The sequence below is a fragment of the Pelodiscus sinensis genome, chromosome 4 (assembly GCF_049634645.1).
Source record: "Pelodiscus sinensis isolate JC-2024 chromosome 4, ASM4963464v1, whole genome shotgun sequence".
Classification (NCBI taxonomy): Eukaryota; Metazoa; Chordata; order Testudines; family Trionychidae; genus Pelodiscus; species Pelodiscus sinensis.
The window spans coordinates 113,119,350-113,139,176 of record NC_134714.1 but is presented as its reverse complement, the minus strand read 5'-3'; the positions used below and the strand labels follow the sequence as shown (position 1 = coordinate 113,139,176).

The 19,827-nt window shown below is 43.1% G+C and overlaps 1 protein-coding gene across 9 annotated transcripts in view; it reads left to right on the top strand.

Annotated features, from left to right (window-relative positions):
- SERGEF (secretion regulating guanine nucleotide exchange factor) overlaps window positions 1–19,827 on the top strand; it is a 266,857-nt gene that overhangs the window by 29,667 nt on the left and 217,363 nt on the right. The window lies entirely within an intron of this gene.

Sequence of the window (19,827 nt, the reverse complement as noted above, 5' to 3'; positions counted from 1 at the left end):
AGGAGCCTCTTCCGGCCCCAGGCCTGGTTATCCAGGGGGGGGCCTGCGTGGTAGGGGGACCCGGGCCCTCCCTCTCCACCGGGTCCCAGCCCAGGGCCCTTTTAGGCAGGGTCTGTGGCTCCTGCCGGCTCGGCGGGGAATCCGGCCGATACAGGCCGAGCCAAACTTGGTATCCCCTGCCCTGGGCTGCTTCCTACCACGCCCTGGTTCCCCGGGGGCCCCCTGGCCTCCGAGGCAGTACCTGCTGGGGCTGTGGGCAGGTTCCGGTCTCCTGGAGTCAGGGTCTGCTTCTTTGGTGTCTGGGTCCAGCACTGGCAGCGGCTCTAGTCCCAGCGGCTGCCCACACACTGGCCTGGCTTGGTCTCCTCCTTCCCCCAGCTGTCCTCCTGCCTGCTGGGCTCCCTCTGCCTTTATACCTGGCCTCTGCTGGGAGCATGCCCAGCAAGGCCGGAAGGGCGGGGCCCTCTCAGCCAGCTGGGCCTGGGCTACTCCCAGCCCTGCAGTGCGGGGCCTGTTCGCCCCGTCACAGCTGGGTAAAATTTGAACATTTTGCTCATACATAGAATTGCAAATGCTACTAGTTCAGCATGTTCCCTTTCAAAACATAGTTTGATTTTTATCAGCTCAGACGAACAGCAGTTGACTGCAGAGCAAACAGAATATTTTAGAAGTCAATGGGATAGCGATGTTGCTAAAAGCAATCATCTGGAGGAAGAGTTGGCTGATTTTTTTTCAGATGCCCTGATTGACATTGTATAAAAGTGTCCCAGGAAGTTGTTATAAGATGTAAAGAAGCAACATGGTGTATTTTCCCTCTTAGTTACAGTCAGTTTTGTCTTTCATACCTACTGTGTTTCTTGTATGCTGTTGGTAGAGTTTTTCAGGGTGATGTTTAACAATATTTGTGCTGTTCATTTTTTCCTACTTTTTCCTTCGTCAAAGTTTGGAACTCACGTCTGAAGTCAGGGGGATGCCTGCCTTTTTTTTTTCCATGCAAGATATTCCATCACATCCAACGATAAATAAATTTCTTCCCTTTGTCATTCTCTGAAAAACATGGTTACTTTTGCTTTTTTATGTGTGCAGTATGTCCTTTCACAAAATTAATTCGTTCAGGACTAAACTACCTTTTTCCGAGAAACATGAATTGCTTGGTTTTTGTTTTGTTTTGTTAGGGTGTTAATTCTCTTTAACAGAATGTTCTATATTCCCATTCACCACAACTGAGTCTCATTTTATCCTTTTAAAATTGGGTTGTTTCTGTCAGAGTTATTCCACTCTCTTTAATTTTGAAAACAATGAGCAGTCCTGTGGCAACTTAGAGACTAACAAATATATTATATAATGAACTTTGTGGGTAAGACCCTCTTCATCAGATGAGTTTGAGTGGAAATTACAGAATCCAGAGTATATATAACAGCAAAAGCAGTTCACTGTCAATTGTAGGAGCAGTGTAAATGACGCTAACTGAACTAGGCTGAATGTGTGCCATTCATAGATTTTGATCTCTAAATGCGAATTTTCAAAGACAGGAGAAATTCATTCCCCTTATGCTATCTTATTTTCAGTAGCAAATGAAGGCCTTCAGTGCAGGCGCTTTGCTTCTGCCTTGATTCCCAGTTCCCCTCAAAAAAGGAGACATTTTAGTTAGGCTTGTACAGCCCTCCTTGTCCTCTTTCAAGAATAATTATTGTTCTGCTGTCAGCAGTGCCCCCTATACAGTTATGTTGGGTCCAAAACACATTAAAATCAGTAGAGTCTCCCATTGCATCGACGGGCTTTGCCTCAGATCCCCGAGTGATTGGGTAAAAACTGATTTTTGCTTCTAATATTGATGTTTATGCTGAATGACTTTTCAGGCACAAATTTCAATTGTAGAAATGCCTCAGTTGCTGACGGCAACATCAGTATTGCTTTCCACATCAAGGACTCATCTGATCTAAGCCTAATGCCTCCATTCTTAGTGCCAGCTGTGCTCTGTGCAGCTAATGAGCCTACCAAGGCTCTACACAATTATTTTTGTCACCACAGCCTTCATACTAGCAAAATGTGCAATGTTGCAATAATCATTGTCATAACAGGCATCTTCAAAATAGACAATGCCTTATAAACACAAGCAACTGCACCCTCTTGCCTTGTGTTACAGTGCTAGCTGTCATTTCTGGTCTCTCTCAAAGTGTAAACATCAGTCAGAGGGGAATTGCACATAGATCAATCTGAATTTAGAAGTTACTGCTCATCTGTTTCCAAAGAGAACTGAGTCCTGTTGTAGAAAGCTAAAGATGTAAATTAGGGTACTCTGAAAGAATAGAACTAACCTGACTTGAAGGCAATTGTAAATATAGCAAAAGAGAGAGAAAAGCCTTTATCAGACTTGCAGAAGGTGAATCATCATCTTCCGTTCAAAACAAGTGATTTCCTGATTAATTGAGATGGTAGATAAAAAAAAGATGCTTTAATCCGAGCTGTTTTTTTAGCTGAGTATTTTCCTGATCTAATCTATTTTTCATGTACTAGCAAATGAAATTACACTTCAGTTGAGTCTGGATGCAGAAATTCTTGGTACAGCTAAAGAATTCCCAGCTCCTTCACCTGGAGGCAGTGCCTCAGCAGGGCAGTTACAATGCTATTTCTGCTTCCTATGCAAATCTCACTGCAGCTCTGAGAAGTCTCAGAGGAACAATATACAATCAACCCTTATGAAAACAGCTTGAGTAGCATTAAGTCTTGAAACCAAATGCATTACTAAATCTGAACTTCCTTGAATGTCCCTTAGCATCATCCCAGCTAGCGCATATACAAGAATTTTATGAGGCCTTTTCTGGCATGTTATTGATTCACATATCAAAACTGAATAATAATCTCTTAGTCCAATAAATGCCTTTAAAGCAAGGTGGGATGCATCCCTGCTAGGATTTGGGTCAAGGCAACAACTTGTGTCACTGGAAGAAAATGGAAATCCCTAGAGAGTTGTCTGCAGTGCTCGCACACGTATCTTTCAAATCCCCCTCCCTGGGCACTTCTGGCTATCACGATTCGCTGCTAAGTAATGTTAAGAGCCCTAATGTGCACGCAGCTAAGTAAGACCTAACCTACTCTAGGGAGTTAATTCACTATAATTCCATTGCTCAGCACATGTCTACGTTACAGACTGAAGTCAACCTATGTTAGATTGACTTATAGTCACCCCAGTAATAACTGCACAGGGAGTAGGGAGTCGGGTGGGTGAGAGCAGGCAGCCGGGCTCTAGCTGCCCAGCTTTCTTGACAAGACAGCCAGCAGCAGATGTAAATAACCCAGTGCTCTCCTGAACTGCCCTAACGTACCCTTGTGTCTCTTGTGGAGTTGGACTTACTCTGTTGGCGTAGTAGGGTACTTACATTGGCAGTACAAGGCTGTAGTCAGTGTGCACACTGACATAACTAGGCCAATTTAAGTTGCCTTATGTTGACCTGGCTATGTAGTATAGATCAGGCTTCAGGGGTGTGAAAAATCCCCACACTGGAGCAACGCAGTTACAACGACCTATCATCTGATGTAGCTAGTGCTAGGTGGAGGAGAGGATTCTTCCGTCGATCTAGCTGTGCCTCTCAGGGAGGGGAACTATGTATGGTGATAGGAAAACTCCTCCCATCAGCATAATATAGTCTTCACTGAAGCGCTACAGCAGTGCATCTGTAGTGGTGCAGCAGCAGTGTTTTAAGTGTGGACAAGCCCTAAATGGGATTACGCTAGGGATGGAATTGGTCCCAGAGCAGTACAGTTTCAGCCCACTAGAGGTCCTTTTGATATTGCTTTGAATTAAGTGTTAGCCTCAGCAGTCCCAACCGTGAAGCAGTCCAAAAGGGGTGCCTTGCCAACTTTGTAATGCTGAGAAGCTCCAAGCTCTGCTTTTGCGGCTCTTACTTAGTGCCAGTAAAGTCTCCACTGTTAATAGAAACCTATGTCCCAACATACACTCCTTTATTCCCACATTCTAGAAAGGATGGCGGGCTTCAACTGATATCAAACTACATGCTAACATTAATCATAGGCAGACATCTCTGTGCATGATGTCATTGGCTATAACTCATTGAGCTATTATGAGATTGGTCTGTTGACAAGTGTAAAAGTGATTGGTAATAAAAATAAAAAACAATTGCACATTACTTTGCATTGATCTGCTTGATAAGGTCTGTCATATTCTAGAGACTTATGAATGTAGCTAATGCTGGTTCTTATCTGCTCCTGGGTTCCATAAAATACCTTTTGATGTTATTGAATCTCTATGACAAGTGAACAATGTATCTATGCAATATTTTGGAAGTGAAAATGCTAGTTAAAGCCTTAACAATTGACAGAAAATTGCCAGATCGTGGAATAGACATTCAGCATTGACGTGGCCTGTATTTTCAGTTGAATCATCATGTTATAAATTAATATTTGTCTGTGATGTTTACCCTGGTGAGATGTTTGGCTTGCTGTGACATAATGGCCTAATTTTCCGAAGTGACTAGTGATTTTTGGATATCTCACTTTTGGGGTGACCAATTTGAGATACATTAAGGGGATCCACCCTGATGGTCTTGCATTTGAACTAGATAAGGCAGTCAAAGGGAGAGAAAAAAGGGATACAACATGAAAGCAGATGATTGGGAAATTAAAATTAAACGATTCACCCAAGGTCACACAACAAGCTTGTAGGGAGAGCTGATTGGACTGAGATCTCACAAGTCCCAGTCCAGTGCCTCATCTAGAAGACTGTCCTTCCATAAAATAACATAATGTCACTTGTTTTGCTTTGAGTAAATGGTTTTTGTATTGACTTGGTGGGGTCAGTCTGGGAAACAGAACTATCCAGCTAAATCAGTGTTTGTACTGGTGCCTCTTTGACTATGGGGTGACCTAATGAAGCTGTTTGTGGGCAACAGTTGTACATTAGTTTGTTCTAAAAGTTGAAAATGTATTTTGTATATAAACTGGCGGGCCTTCATTCACTTTTTGACTGCTTATAGTTGTTTTGCTTTGTCAAACTTGTAGCCTCCTTAGTCAGTCATTTTGTGGTTCATTCAGATTGTGTTTTAATTCTGGAAACTTTAGCATTGGTAATATTTTTAAAATGTATGGACTTAAATTTTGTAGAAATCTGCTTTAAGGCATCTACAGATAATTCAGAACATATAGGAGCCGTAATAAAGATTTTTGGTGCACATGGGAATTGGCTCATATTCGTCCCTTGATTAAAACTCTAAACTAGGCATGTAATAGTGTAATTGATTAATTGATTACCTGATAAGCAAAAGCTTATAGGTTAATGCTATAAACTACACACATTTCCCTCCCCACCACCTTGCCAGTACATTTTTTAGCAGGCTGGCCAGCATCCCAACTTAGTCCTGGCTTGCGACAGGTCTGGGACCTACCCCTGCTGTGGCTCCGCATTTAAAGTGTATTAGGAGCCAAGTGGGCAGGCAGCCCGGCTCAGTTCCGGCTCGTTCTGGGTCCAGGAGTTCAAATTCCCCCTGTCCTGGAAAGACAGCAGCACATGGCAACAGGCAGATGGACCACGAGGCGAGCTGGTTTTTAAACTGGCTCCCCTTGCGGACCATCTCCCGCCTGGCACTCAACGCTGCTGCCTCTGATACAGAGGCAGCAGTGCGGAGTGGCAGGGGTCTCCTCGGGAGTGAGGCCAGAGCACACTGGCTGCTGGCTCCACCCCTGGGGACTATAGAATAGTCCACTAACAAATAAGAATTCATGAAGTTATCCGACTAGTCAATTAACCAATATTTAACACTCCTATCTTAAACTGTGTTTTCAGTTTCATCACGTGTTATGAAAGCTGGAGCAGCAGGGACTGATGGGACTTGTGTGACACACTTGTTGGCAATTCAGTTCTTGGCAGATGGCTGGTTGAAAACTGATGTGGAATGCTAGACTTCCTCTCCGGGGAACTTGAGCCAAATCAGAGTCAAGCGCGTGTAGGGGATGTCAAAATGCCATCTTGAGGGATGACTATAATGGCTTTAGAATATTTTTCATCTGTAGATCACAAATTGCTTCATGAAGGAAGCTGTTCCATTACAGTCATTATGCAGAGCGTGATTACGGGAAGCATAGAGATTAAGGGTTTGTCTACAAAGCAGAAAAAAAACCTGTGGCTGCCTCTGCCAGCTGACTCAGACTTGCGGGGCTCAGACAGATTCTGGCAGATGTCCAGGCTCAGTCTGGAGTCGGAGCTCTGGGACCCTCCCACCCTGCAGGAGCCCATGCTCAGGCCTGAGCCCAGAAATCTACAAAGCAGTGAAACAGCTCCATGAACCTGAGTTGACAGATATGGGTCAGGTTTTCCTTTGCTCTGTAGGCATGTCCTAAGTGGCAAGTCAGTGGCAAAGCTAGGAATAGAACCCAGGCCTCCCAACTTCCTGTCCTTTCCCTGGATTATAGATGTGGCATGTCAGAAGAATGTCTTTTAAATTAATTTTAACAGAGAAACAGAAATGAACAACATATGGCTTTGTTTAGTAAACATAGCACAGCGTTCAGGAGTACTGTACAAAGTTATATAACTTCGGTCTGCATGGGCTACTGAGTTAAACTGATTTTCAAACAAGCCTCTAAAAAGGCATCTTTAATGTTTGCATCTGAGAACTGAAAATTTCACAATGAAGTCCAGTAGTTGAGCATTCGGTTATCTGTTTTGCACACCAACCTACTTACTACAGTGAAAGCTTTGTTATCCTGTGCTCCTGGGGGATGGGAGTTACTGGTTATTTGAATGTGCTGGATAACAAAGCTTACTGCTCTGCCCCCGCCGCCTACTGGCAGCTGAGAGTAAAGGAGGTGCCTGCTGATGATGTCAGCTGGCAGTGCTGCTTGTTAGAAGCTGGACAAGCTTGAGCCAGGAGCACGTGAGCTTGAAGATGCGGCAGTATTGTGACTGGGGGCAATGCCGGTTAACAAAATTCTCTGGTTAACAGAATGCCTGATAACAAAGCTTTTACTGTACATCTTGCCTTTGGTCTTTAAAGCTCTGCATGGTTGTGTCCAAACTCCTTGAAAGATCATCTCCCACCTTGTCCTGTTGCAACCATTGAGATTGTGGCTCTGTTGTGGTTGTGCAGGTCTGGGTTTTGAATGTCTGGGGGCCCAGGGCATTTTCAGTGCAATGCCCACCACTCTGGAATTGTTTTTTTTTCCTGGTGAGATACAGTCTATGAATCTAGACTCTGGTTCTAAGGCTAAACCACTCTTTAACCCCACTGCTTTAGAATGGCCCAGCCTGCATCTCCTCGTCACCAGCTCAGCCAGTTTTTCTAAAGGCAGTCGGGTGGCCAGACCAGCAGGCCCTGACCAGTAGAAAGTCGTTCCAGGGGAGTGTTTGGTCCTGCAGTTAGGCCACAAGCAGCACCCATAGTGAGTTATTTCTTTGCCCACGTGCCAGCTCTTTCCCTTCAGCCAGAGAGCTAAATGGTTGTTGATGGTCCACCACTGTAAGCTGGCTCCCTCAAAAAGCTCTTAACCACAGCCTTCCAGAATCTTCCACAAACTGAGGCCTTATTCCCCTTCAGAGTCTGAGCCTCAAGACTAAGGGTAGTGCTTATACTCTAAGACAGGTATGGTTGCCAGGTGTCCGGTTTTGAACTGGACAGTCCAGTATTTGAGCTTTCTGTTCGGGAAACAAATTGAGAAAATATAAATGTCTGGTATTTTCTAAATAAGATGTAATGTAGATTGTGATATAATGTCAAGTGTGTCCGGTATTTTTGTTCAAGCCATCTGGCAACCCTAAAGACAAGTGTCAAAGCTTTCCCTGGACCAAGGAGGATTCAGTTTTTATATGGTACCTTTTTTCCATATTACGTTGGTGGCTTCCTTCTAGTTCAGGGCCTGCCCTTTCTTGATCTGTATATTGAACGGAAAAAAGAGATACTGCATGGAAAGGCAAGCATCACCGATTCAAAAAAAGGCATGTGCTTAGGCCTGGGGAAAACCTATATGTACTTTTCTGTCCCCAAAACATCCTGTGATTCGCAGCAGCCAATCAGCAATCTCAGTTCATAGCAGTACCTCTCAGGTTGTCATCTACTGACTGAGCTTTGATGGTGAGTCTCTCTCTTCTCTAATCTTGAACAGCAAGGATTTCGAATTCATCATAGCATTGACAGAATCTTAATACAAGCCCATCTGCAAAAGAAACTGCCTGATGCAGCACTCAAATCCTGCAAGAATTTGGCTTGATTGTTCATATGGAAAAAGATTTTTCCAGTTCCACTGTAGAATAGCCTGTCTCTGGGGGCTCACTTCCCAGTGAATTTAGCAGTCGTAATGTTATCGGAACATTTCAGAAAATCTGGGATCAGCTGTGCTCACTCTCCAGGTCTTGCCAGGTTTCATCTCTGCAGTGGCTTCTACTCAGCACAACAGTAACCTCCCATGATGTCTTGCTTCATCTTGGTGCCAATCCTTCTTCCTCACTTTAAGCCTACACTATGGACAAGCTGCTTTCACTTTATCAAGAGCTACAGCACCAAAAGCTGCTGGAGTAGACCCACGGTGTCCAACCAGTTCTGAAGCAGTCGCCACCATAGCGAACTAGCCACAGTCAACCTGCCAAATAGCCACATGTGGCTAGTGTGCTGGACACCACAGGAGTAGACTCTGACTTTGAGTGGGTGTATCCTTCTTGCTGATTGCCCTCCCTTGTACGTATGCTTGTATATAATTTCTCTTTACTGACTAGCAGCAGAGCTGGCTGTTGGCATGTTAAAAGGTCTTGAGTTATATTTTTGAAATTGTGTGTATGTGGTTTGCAGGTAACCATAGTGTCTGTAACTATATGGTCAACACTTTCTATTTTGAAGTTCAGGGGTCAGCAGCCCGTCTTAATGTTATTTTTAATTTTACGGGCTTAGGATGGTTATGCATCAGGAAGGACACTGGTAAATGCCCCAGCTCCCTGATAGTGCCCAGGATCCTTATGGAATCAGCATTTCTATTGCTGGTTTTCTAAATATAATCATCCCACAGCTGTAGTTGGTTCTTTCGTTTACTATTTTGTGATGGTATGTTTCTGGTATTTTTGTTTCTTCCTACTGGGAATTGTCTCTACCTGGTTGCAATTTTGAAGAAAATGTTTCTACTGATTATATTATAATGGACAGATTTAAGTTTAATGTGTACAGTTACCTTTGAGGTTTACCCTAAAAGTTTTCCATTAAGTGCTTTAGAGTTGATCATGTATACTGTTTCTCAACAAAAGTATTTGTAGAGTAGTTTAGGTCAAGTTTATGGAATAGCTCTGGTTTTTTTCCCCTTGTTTTTTTCCTCTGGACATGAGTGAACCAAAGTGAATAATTTCTAATAAACACACGATGCCATATTTCTCTTGCATATAAAAAGAGGAGGCCAGGAAGGTGCTAAAGCAAAAATAATTTTTGTGAATGTTCTCCTAAAATAGAAATGTGACTGGCCATAAGCAAGATAAGACTTCCCTCATTTATTTGAACTTGAATAGACTTTTCCAAACAAAATGTATCGTGAGAAGATTGGCAAGATGAGATTTGGATGCCCTTTCTCAGTTAAATTTAGATCATGCTAGATGCTTGAGTGCTTTTGTATCAAGGAATATAAAATGGAAAAAATAACCATGTTGAATTTCCCACTTATCTTTGGATGTGACAGTCTAGAAAGTGTCCGTACATAGCAGAGAGTAAAGAGCACTCTACAGGTTGAACCTCTCTAGTCCGGCACCCTAGAGACCTGACCGGTGCTGAACCAGAGAATTTGCTGGACCATGGGAGGTCAGTATTGTCTAGGAGCATTACCAACATTTCCACTGCTTAATGGGCTCTTAGAAGGCATTTGGCATTTTAATTAGGCATTTAAATTAGAGCTAAATAACAGCACAAAACACTGAGAGCCAGGACTGGTGCAAGTAGGCAAACTTTATGCACTGTGGGAAATTTGGCCATACCCATGATAAGTGGACATCTGGCTAACTAAAATCATGTTGGACCACAGAAGTTGCCAGACTAGAGTGTGCTGGATTGGAGAGGTTCAACCTATACTTGTGATAGAGGATGGTATTAGGAGGGTACCTGTGGTAATATGTTATATTTATTTATTTGTTATAACAATATTTTCAGTATACTATACGTGTGTATTTCTGAGGAGTCAGCTGCCTCTGCAGAAAGGCAGACCTTTTGAGAGACAAAGGGATGCAGTGTGTTGCATGGGAAATGCCCTGTACTCTCACCTGGAGGCTTTGCTTTTGTTCTAAATTAATGTAAACAAAGTCCCTGCATCTGAAAGTATATGGTTCCCCTTGGCATATGAGAAAGCATACCACCTGTCATTCAATAGCATTAACAGGTGGCAAAACCAATCTAAATGTAATTTCCTTTCAACAGGAAGAATTCAGTGCTGTGTGTGACTGTCTGTTGCTTCTTCCTCATAATCACTAGAGTACTAAGTTATTGCTAACATCGTCTAATTGTTTTAATCCTTACCCTTGTTTTGATTTGCTTCTTAGTTATATCATGTTGTGGGCTGATATTTTCGCAGCCTGGCGAGGTTAAGCCTTATTTTAATATGAAGAGAATACGTTCTCCCACCCCCTGCTCTCCATGCTTTACTCATTCTTAAGAAAAATAGGGCCAAAAGAGATTGAGGTACAAAGCTAAAATTTTTGCAGGGAAATATTCCTGGCTAAGGAGCAATTTTCAGTGAGAACTGCTTTTGTTTTAGCAGAGTTAAAGACTGAAAATCAGTCATGACAGTCATGGTGAAATTCAGAAAATGGGTTAACTTATTTCTGCACTGAAAGAAGTCAGTGTGAGTACTTTAAGGGTAAATAAGGTACCATTAAAGCTAAAAGGCTATTGTTTTCAGTGGCAGCTCTCTGATTTTTAGGATTTTCCCCAAACACGCAAGAGATTTGTAACAATATTTACAAGTCTCATTTGCAAATACTGTGATTTTACTTTTATTTATTTATAGAAGTGCTAGAAAGGAAGCCTATTCATATACTCTAGGTGCCCTTAACAGAAATTAAAAGTATGTCCTAAGAAGTGCAACAGGGTAAGCTAACCCACTGCAAATTTGTCTCTACCTAAAAATGCCTTGGCAAGTATTTGTCTCTCCCCACTTTCAAATGCCTGGGCAAAAATTATAGACGTTGCAATGTGCCTTGAAGAAAAATGATGTTGGCCCTTTAAGATTCATTGAAATTCCATGGGATTTATGTTTCTAAATGCCTCGGTTACTTCAGTTCAAGTTCTTCTGCTGATCTCGATTATGATATAACACTGAGGAAGAGACAATCTCTTGAGTATATAGGTCCTAAGACATTTAGGACTTTAAAGGTCAAAAACACCTTATACTTCACCTGAGAATTTTCAGGCGTCCAGGGCAGATTGTGGCATTGGCTGACTGTGCTTATTACAAAATAGATCACTTACCAAGCAGTCTACCACTTTCTCTAAAGTTTTTAGTTTTAATGTTTCTTTTAAAAACTGAATTGAAATAAGACAAAATTTAGCTCATCTTAAAATTAGTCTTGTATTATGTAACCTAATGATGAAGCTGAAAAAGAGAAGCAAATGAATACTGAGAACTGTCTATCTTCTTGGTCTCTCTCTCTCTCTCAGCCAGCATTTTAAGCTTATGTAAGGTTTTGGTGTCACTTAAAAGACCTAGTGCACTAACCCAGGCTATGTCTAGACTGCAGGCTTCTTTCGGAAGAAATCTTCCAAAAAAACTTCTTCTGAAAGAGAGCGTCTACACAGCAAAAGCGATCTGTTTTTTCGAAAGATAGTGTCCACACTGAATGGACGCTGTCTCTCATTTAAGCTGTGATTACTATGGATGGAGTGGCCACCAGGGCACCTGTGCTTTTTCCTCTTTCCTCTTCTTTTGAAAAAACTCCTCTTCCCCATCCACACACGCCTTTTTCTGAAAAAACTCTTTCAGAAAAAGGCTTCTTCCTTGTAGAAAGAGGTTTACCAATGTCAGAAAAACCCCTCTGTTCTTTCTGTTTTTTTCTGAAAGAACACAATTGCAGTGTGGAAGTAAGTGGTTTTTTTTGAAAAACGTGTTTTTCTGAAAAAACTCTGCAGTGTATGCATATCCTCACTGGTCAGGGTATGTTATATATTGCTCTGTGTATCCTACCCATAGATGGCATGAATGTGTAGCCTCCACGAGATGGCATTCACCCAAGAGTTTTGAAGGGACTCAGATATGAAATTGCAGAAATACCATCTTTTAGCGAATATACCCCGCATCTGAGTATACCCCGCACCCGAATATACTCCACGGTTTTTGCAGATTGAGTAAAAATATTCTTGTATACCCTGTGCACGAGTATAACCTGCAGGGTATACAAGACTTTTTTTCAAACTGTGCGGGGTGTGGGGAATTAGCCACCCTGGGTCCCGTGTGGCCACACAACCTCCAGGCGGGGGAATAAGAGTGCTCTCCCTCCTCTTCCTGCGGCTGCACAGCCTCTAGCCTCCGGGCGGGGGAGCACTCATCTCCCAGTTCCTGCGCAGCTGCAGGAAGGGACAGGGGGAGCGATGCGCAGGAACCGGGAAATGAGCGTTCCCCCGCCTGGAGGCTGGTGGTTGTGCAGCGGGGGAGCGCTCACCACCAGGTGAGTAAAAAAATTTTTGTATACCCCGCACCCGAGTATACCCCGCTGGGGGGGTGTGGGGTTTGTAAAAACGAATATAACCCACGGGTTATATTAGCTCAAATACAGTACTAACTGGTTCGTAACCTATCCTTTAAATCAGTTTCTGTTCCAAATGCCTGGAAGATAGCTAATGTGATGCCAATGTTCAAAAAAGGGCTCCACCAGTAATCCTGGCAGTTATAGGCTGGTAAGTCGAACTTCAATACTGAACAAACCGGTTGAAACTATAGTAAAGAACAGAATTGTTAGAGAGATTAATATAAGTTGTTGGTGAAGAATGAGCAAATGAACATCATTAGCAGGGCTCGACAAATAATGTAATCTACTCGCCTGTGGCGAGTAGATTACAACCCGGAAGAGCCAGTGCAGCGCGATCTGCACATGCGCAGAACAATCTGTGCATATGCAAAATGCAGAAAGGCACGAAACTGTGCGGCTGGCGAGCAGAGCTCGCTGCTGCTTGGTGAGCCCTGATAATTAGTATCTGCAGCATTTTAATATACAAGTAGTTCAGAGCAAACATTTGACTCTTGTTAGTTCTTGTTAAGTTTAACAAGAGCTATGCAGTGATTGATTTGTCTTGACTGGCACTATGGTCCTTTTAGGCAAAAAATGAAGATTTAATTATAAGTGTTATGTATTATATCAGCTATCCCCAGCCAGTTGATTGTGATCGGCAGTGCTGGCAGTCGATCTCTGTTGCAGTCCCACATTTTCCCCCTTTCCCCTTTGTTTTGCACTGACAGATGGCCCTTTAACAAAGCTTCCAGCAACCTATGGCTTGCAAGCCATATATGGCTCACTTAGGAGCCAAATATCGCTCGCAACTCAAGCTCAGTCTACCCCCCCATCTTCCCCCAACCGCATTGAGGAGCCCGCATTGGTGCTACTGCTTCCAATTTTTGTGAGGGGCAGGAGACTGCGCCGACTTCCTTTGGGAGGGGGGCAGTCACAAGGCTTCGTGCCAGATGCAGTTTATAGGGAAGTGCGCACACATGCACTGCTTCTCCCCTCCCCAGAGCAACGTGCACGTTTTCTTATCCACCCTATCATCCCCCGTGCACCGGGGAGGCAGGAGATGGGAGCAGAACATCCTCCCATTGCCTGGTGATTACCAGAGAGAGCGCAAGCAGCTGTGCCCAGTGTGGTGGTGATAGATTGAGCATGCAGGACCTGGGGGGTGGAGAGGGAGGCTGGGCTAAGATGGCAGTGGAAGAGCCAGACTTTGGGGATGAAGAGCAGCTGGATTTCTTGAAGGAGCAGCATATGCGCTTTTTCCAGCACAGGCTGCAGATCGTGCCTGAGAAATACTTGTCCCTAGAGACCCCAAGGTAAAGGCTGAGTTGCTTTTGCCCCTCCCCCCAGCTAGAGACCCACCAGCACCTTGCTCCTGACTGTTGACCAGACTCCCACTAGCATCCTGCTCCTGTCCTCTGGCCAGACACCCGCCAGCACCCTGCTCCTGCTCCCCCTTCCCGCCAGACACCTACCCCAGCTGGCTCCTACACCTTACCTCCTACCCAGATTCTGCATCTCCATCCCACTCACTGGCAGCCTTGTCCCATACACTGGACCTCTCATTTTTGGACCCACCCCAGAACCTAAGGAAGCACACAAGATGCACTAACCCCGGAACCCTAGAAGAGTTAATCTGGACTGAGGCCTTGAACCTCAGTCCTTCCTGCCCTTACTACCCCCCTTGGGGATGGAGTGCCAGGGAAGTGAGGTATCACAGTTGGGGGCTAAATAAGTGAGGGTTGCGGAGTTTTGGGATTTTTTTTTGCTTCTCACGGGTCATTGGCCCCGACCCAAAAAGGGTTCTCCACCCCTGCCGTAAGTAAAGACAGTGTTGAAACCTTTTGTGTTGGACATAATATTTTGCTTTATTTAAAAATGAAACTTGGCCATTAAGCCCATTTGGGGCCCAGCTGGCTGCAGCATCATAACACTCCTGCACCTACACACAAACCAACCCTGAGCCCATCGTACATCTGAATTCCCTGTCCTGAGCCTCTCACACCCCCAAACTCCTATACCCCCACTTTCCCAGCCCCTGCCATAAGATTGACAGAAGCATGCATGAAGCTGGATTTGATCAGTTATGATGTAAGCATAAAAAAATTTGCAAAAAGATACAGCAGTAGAAGTCCCATTAAATAAAGTCTGTGAGTACAATGTTGCATTTATGTTATTAATCATCATGTCAATTATTAATAATATTAAGTTGTTTATTTTCAGTCATACAAATGGGCATTCTTATACAGCTCTTTGTTGACCACTTGTTCTGAATTTTGCTGTAGTTTGGCTCTTTGATTTGAAAAGGTTGCCAATCCCTGTGCCCTGCTGGCTTCCCACAAGCATTCAAGGGTTTTCTCTGTGGCCTGAGGCTTGTTCAGCACCCTAACCCTCCACTTGACCCCAACACTCTCCATCCTGGAGCTCCCTCCCTGAGCCAGCATCCCCTTCTTCCCCCTGCCACTCCTGCACCCAGATTGTCTCCCACAGCTTGCACCTCTCAGCCTTTTCCACTCCCAAATCCCTCGTTCTTGCCCCAGAGCCCGCACCTCCTGTCTCAACCTAGTGAAAGTGAGTAAGGATTGGGGACAACAAGTGATGGAGGGACTGGGGAATGGAGTGGGCGGAGCTTCGGGGAAGGAATGGGGTTAAGCTCTGACCTTTAAAAAGTGATCTTGGGTGTGAAAAAGTTGGAGACCACTGTATTATAGCATATCATAACCAGCGCTTTTTTTGTGATGGTACTGCCTGGTATTCAGTACTGGTACCTCCAGACACAATACGAGCACCTCCAGTCAGAGCTCAACAACTTTTCCCTTGGAGTACCAGCACCTTTTATTTTTTTTAAACAAAAACAAAAAAAAAGCACTGATCAAAACTATACATTTACTTGAAGGAACATGAGAGTGACCGAAATGATGGGAACTAAAAGCATTAATGTGATTTCCTCCCCCTAGTTAACAATGTTCTTTGAACTTAAAACATGAATACCTTTTACAACAAATCAGTTAAGTAGCATTAAAGAAATTTGGACTTTTTATGTGTGTGGTAGCTGTGGTTTTGTTTTTTATGGAGATCCTCAACTTTAATATTTCCTGGCTTTTCACTAATTGACTGCTAAGTCTTAGCTGTTAGTGTTTCTGTATGTATTATTTAAACACTGGCACTGTTCTTTTGAAGAACAGAGGTAGTCTAAGCAGCCTTGTTAATGTCATGTGAATGCAACTTGAATGGGCATTAGGTGCCTAAGTACTTTTGAAATTTCCACGAGGTACCTGTCAGCACCTGGAGGTGCCCAGTAGCTATAAAAATCTGTGTCTCTATTCTTTTCATTGTTGCAGTAAAACTTCTTCGGGTAGTATGTATGCGCATTGTGTGAATAGTTACTTTATGTAAGATAATGTGAGATGTAGAAGAAATACCAGCAGTTATAAATATTAAGTACTAGATACATCGGCGTGAGATCTCATTCATGCTCAGGCCCCTTAATAATGCTTTGGCAGCACATATAAGTAGGGCCCTAGCAAAGTCATGGTCCATTTTAGTCAACTTCATGGTGATAGGATTTTAAAAATAATAAATATCATGATTTCAGCTATTTATATCTGAAATTTCATGGTTCTGTAGTTGTAGGAGTTCTGACCCAAAAAGAGGGTCCAGGTTGTTGTAAGGAGAGTTGCGGTATGGCTACCATTACATCTGTGCAGCTGCTGGTGGCAGTACTGTCTTCAGAACTGGGCAGCTGGAGAGCGGCAGCTGCTGGCCAGGATCCCAGCTTTGAAGGCAAAACTCCACCAACAGCAGTGCGGGATAAGGTTGCCCTCAGAGCTGCGCACTTGGCCAACAGCCGCCATTCTCCAGCTACCTGGCTCTGAAGGCAGCACAGAAGTAAGGGTGGCAAGTTGGTTCAGTCACACTAAAATTATGCAAGACTGGGCAGCTTCTCTTTGGCTGCTTCCTAGAAGCTCATTCTAAAAACTGTACAACTGAAGTGGTTTAGTAAATATTGATTTAGATACCTCACCCTTTTAATCATAGGTCTTTAGCCTATCCTGTCAAATTAAAATAAAATTGTTAATCTATGTAGGATTCTTTAGCATTTTTCTCTTATCCTGGATCAGATTTTGAACCTGGGTTTAGTTTGTTGTGCATGTTTTGATAAATACCATATTACATTGCATTGTTTCTAGTACCTTTACAAGTGAAATTCCAGAGTTGTATTAAATATCTGGGGTTTTTATGGGTTCCATAACTGAATTGAAGCAGATTGTGTAAGGTGGAACTAGTTGTGTGTAGAAAAGAAAAACTGCTGTTTCAGGAAAATGTGATGACTAGCAGTCCTCTAGAGGATAGCATTGCTTTCTGTTTTTGACTTGTATTTGGGATTAGTGTCCTGAGATACTAAAGCCTAGAAGAAGTATGCTGGACTCTAAGCCCATTTATGATGAAGGTGAAAAAATGAAAAGCAAGCTTCCCTATCCTTTTTATATTGCCAAAATTTTTAAATATTCAAATAATTATTGTCTCTTTGAAAAGTCTACATAGACCATTCAGAGAACCCACAGAATAAACCATGACTACTGCTGCTAAGGTCCAGATTGATGATATATTCTTATAATTTCTTAGCTCAGAGTGTTGTTGCTTCATGCTGCTGTTCTCTGGCAGGCCAAATTGCCTCAGCGCTTGACCTGCCATGTACACTGGCCCTCCTGCCATTTGCTGTTGCTGGTGTTGGTATTCAGCTTGCTACTATGCTGTTAATTAGGGAGTGTCATAATACAGACTGTGATAGTGTAATCATAGAATAGAACTGGAAGAGACCTCGAGAGGTCATCAAGTCCTGTTCCCTGCAATTGCATCAGCACCAAGCACCAAGCACCGTCTAGAATCTAGATCATCCCTGATAGAGGTCTGTCTAACCTGCTCTTAAATATCTCCTGTGATGGAGATGCCACAACTTCTCTAGGCAATTTATTCCAGTGTTTAACCACCCTGACAGTTAGAAAGTTTTTCCTAATGTCCAACCTAAACCTCCCTTGCTGCAATTTAAGTCCATTTAAATGATAAATTCAAACTAGAGATGTAAAAGAGTAGTCGATTAGTTGACTATCTGATAAGCTTAAGCAGTGGGGAGCTGGGACCCCAAGTAGACAGGGGCTGCTACCAGATGGACAGGCAGCTCCGCTCAGTCCCAGCTCGCACAGGGTCGGGGACCAAACCCTACTCGATTACTAAAATAACCTCAATTTAAACATGAGGTAACAGGGCAGGTGAGGCCAGTCTCTCCCATCCTGAATCCAACTTTCAAGCCTCCTGGCCCCAATAGTGGGGTGTCTTTAACATCACCTGCAGATCTAAGTTCCATTAGGCACTAGGATCCCTGATAGCCAAGAATCAGATCCACAGATCAGAGATCTGCTTAATTTGCCATTGATTGGTGGGGACTCCAAATCCTGGGGCATCTCTGTTGAACAATATTTCCCCGTAGCGCTGTTAGACAGGCCTGCTTCTTTTCCTTCCCAGCCGCAGAGGTCTTCTCATTTTCCACCCCCAGAGATTGTGCCACCTCTGCAGATCTTGGCTCATTTCTTTCCACTCTTCCCCGCCACATGCCATTGTACTAATCACTTTGTTCCCTAGTTCTTATTTTCTTAAAACATTATGGCCAAGACATGAAACAGGCTCAGAGGTGCCCTCGCAAAGGAAGCTGGTAAGAGAAGACCAGGGTGTGTGCTGGCCCTGTGTAAACATTGCTGTAATTCTTGCAGTCTGAAGATAGATGCTTATCAGGAAGGAATAAAAAACAAAACCACAAAAAACCCTAGGGGTCATTGTGGACAGTACAGTGGTCAACACATAATGTTAGGATGTATAAAAAAGGGACAGAAAGCAACACTGAGAATATTGTTATGGCCTTACACAAATTAGTGGTGCATGCAACATGAACAATAAAAAAAAGTCATTTTTTTCAGGAATAGTGTGTTCTCATGGCATGTTATACTGATGCTACTCAAACATTGTGGGTGTACGGCTATTGTTCTGCTGATCAGACAATTCTTCAGTTACATCACTGATCTATTGTGGATTCTGGTTCCATTGATCTATTTCCTTTTGTAAGAGAAATGCAATTATATTTTTCTAATATAATTGCACAGAAGCCAAGAACAGTGTCTTCATCCCAGTCAACCCTCCCCAGATCAGTCTTATGTCTTATGTCACCTATTTAATCTTGTCACTAATTATTATAGGCAAAATCCTATTCCAAAGAGACAGTTTGAAGTACTGACAAGGTGTAGGAGGTCTTTGTATAAGGTTATTAAAACTGGATGCATAAATCAAGTATGTAAGCCATGATTTAAGAACCCATGTTTGAAAATTGTAGGGAAAAAAGGTCGATAACAATAATTTCTCCATTTTATAAAGGAAAAGGTAGTCCCAGGAGGAAAGAAATAGTTTGCCAGTTTCCCTCTGCAGGTCTCACCTTTCTATCCAATACCACAACTAAGGCTATGTCTAGACTGCAAGCCTCTTTCGAAAGAGAGCGTCTAGACTGCGTGCGGAACTTTCGAAAAAGCAAGCCGCTTTTTCGAAAGAAAGCACCCAGTGAGTCTGGATGCTCTCTTTCGAAGAAGCCCTATTTACATTCAAGAATGCCTTCTTTCGAAAGAAGAACTTTCGAAAGAAGGCGTTCTTCCTCGTGCAATGAGGTTTACCACCGTCGAAAGAAAAGCCGCATTCTTTCGATTTAATTTCGAAAGAACGCATCTGCAGTCTAGACGCAGGTGAAGTTTTTTCGGAAAAAGGCTACTTTTCCCGAAAAAAACCCTGAGTCTGGACACAGCCTAAGAGAGTAAGAACGAAACATTATTGGACAAATTCCTTTTTGCATGGGAGGAGCTTAGCATATGATTTATATAGCTCAGATGATGATGTAAGGTTTTTCTCTTGACGCTGTCATTCCTACTGCAGTGTGGTGGTATTTTATAAAGCAAGTAAATAAAAAGAAATGGCATGGAAAGTTTGGAGAAGGCACATCTCTTATTCAGGTGCAGTTCTGTCTGCCAGCTTAAGGTTTTTCTGTCATGAGCATAAGATACAACACACACACTATATGTGAAATATAGTTCTTTAGGGAT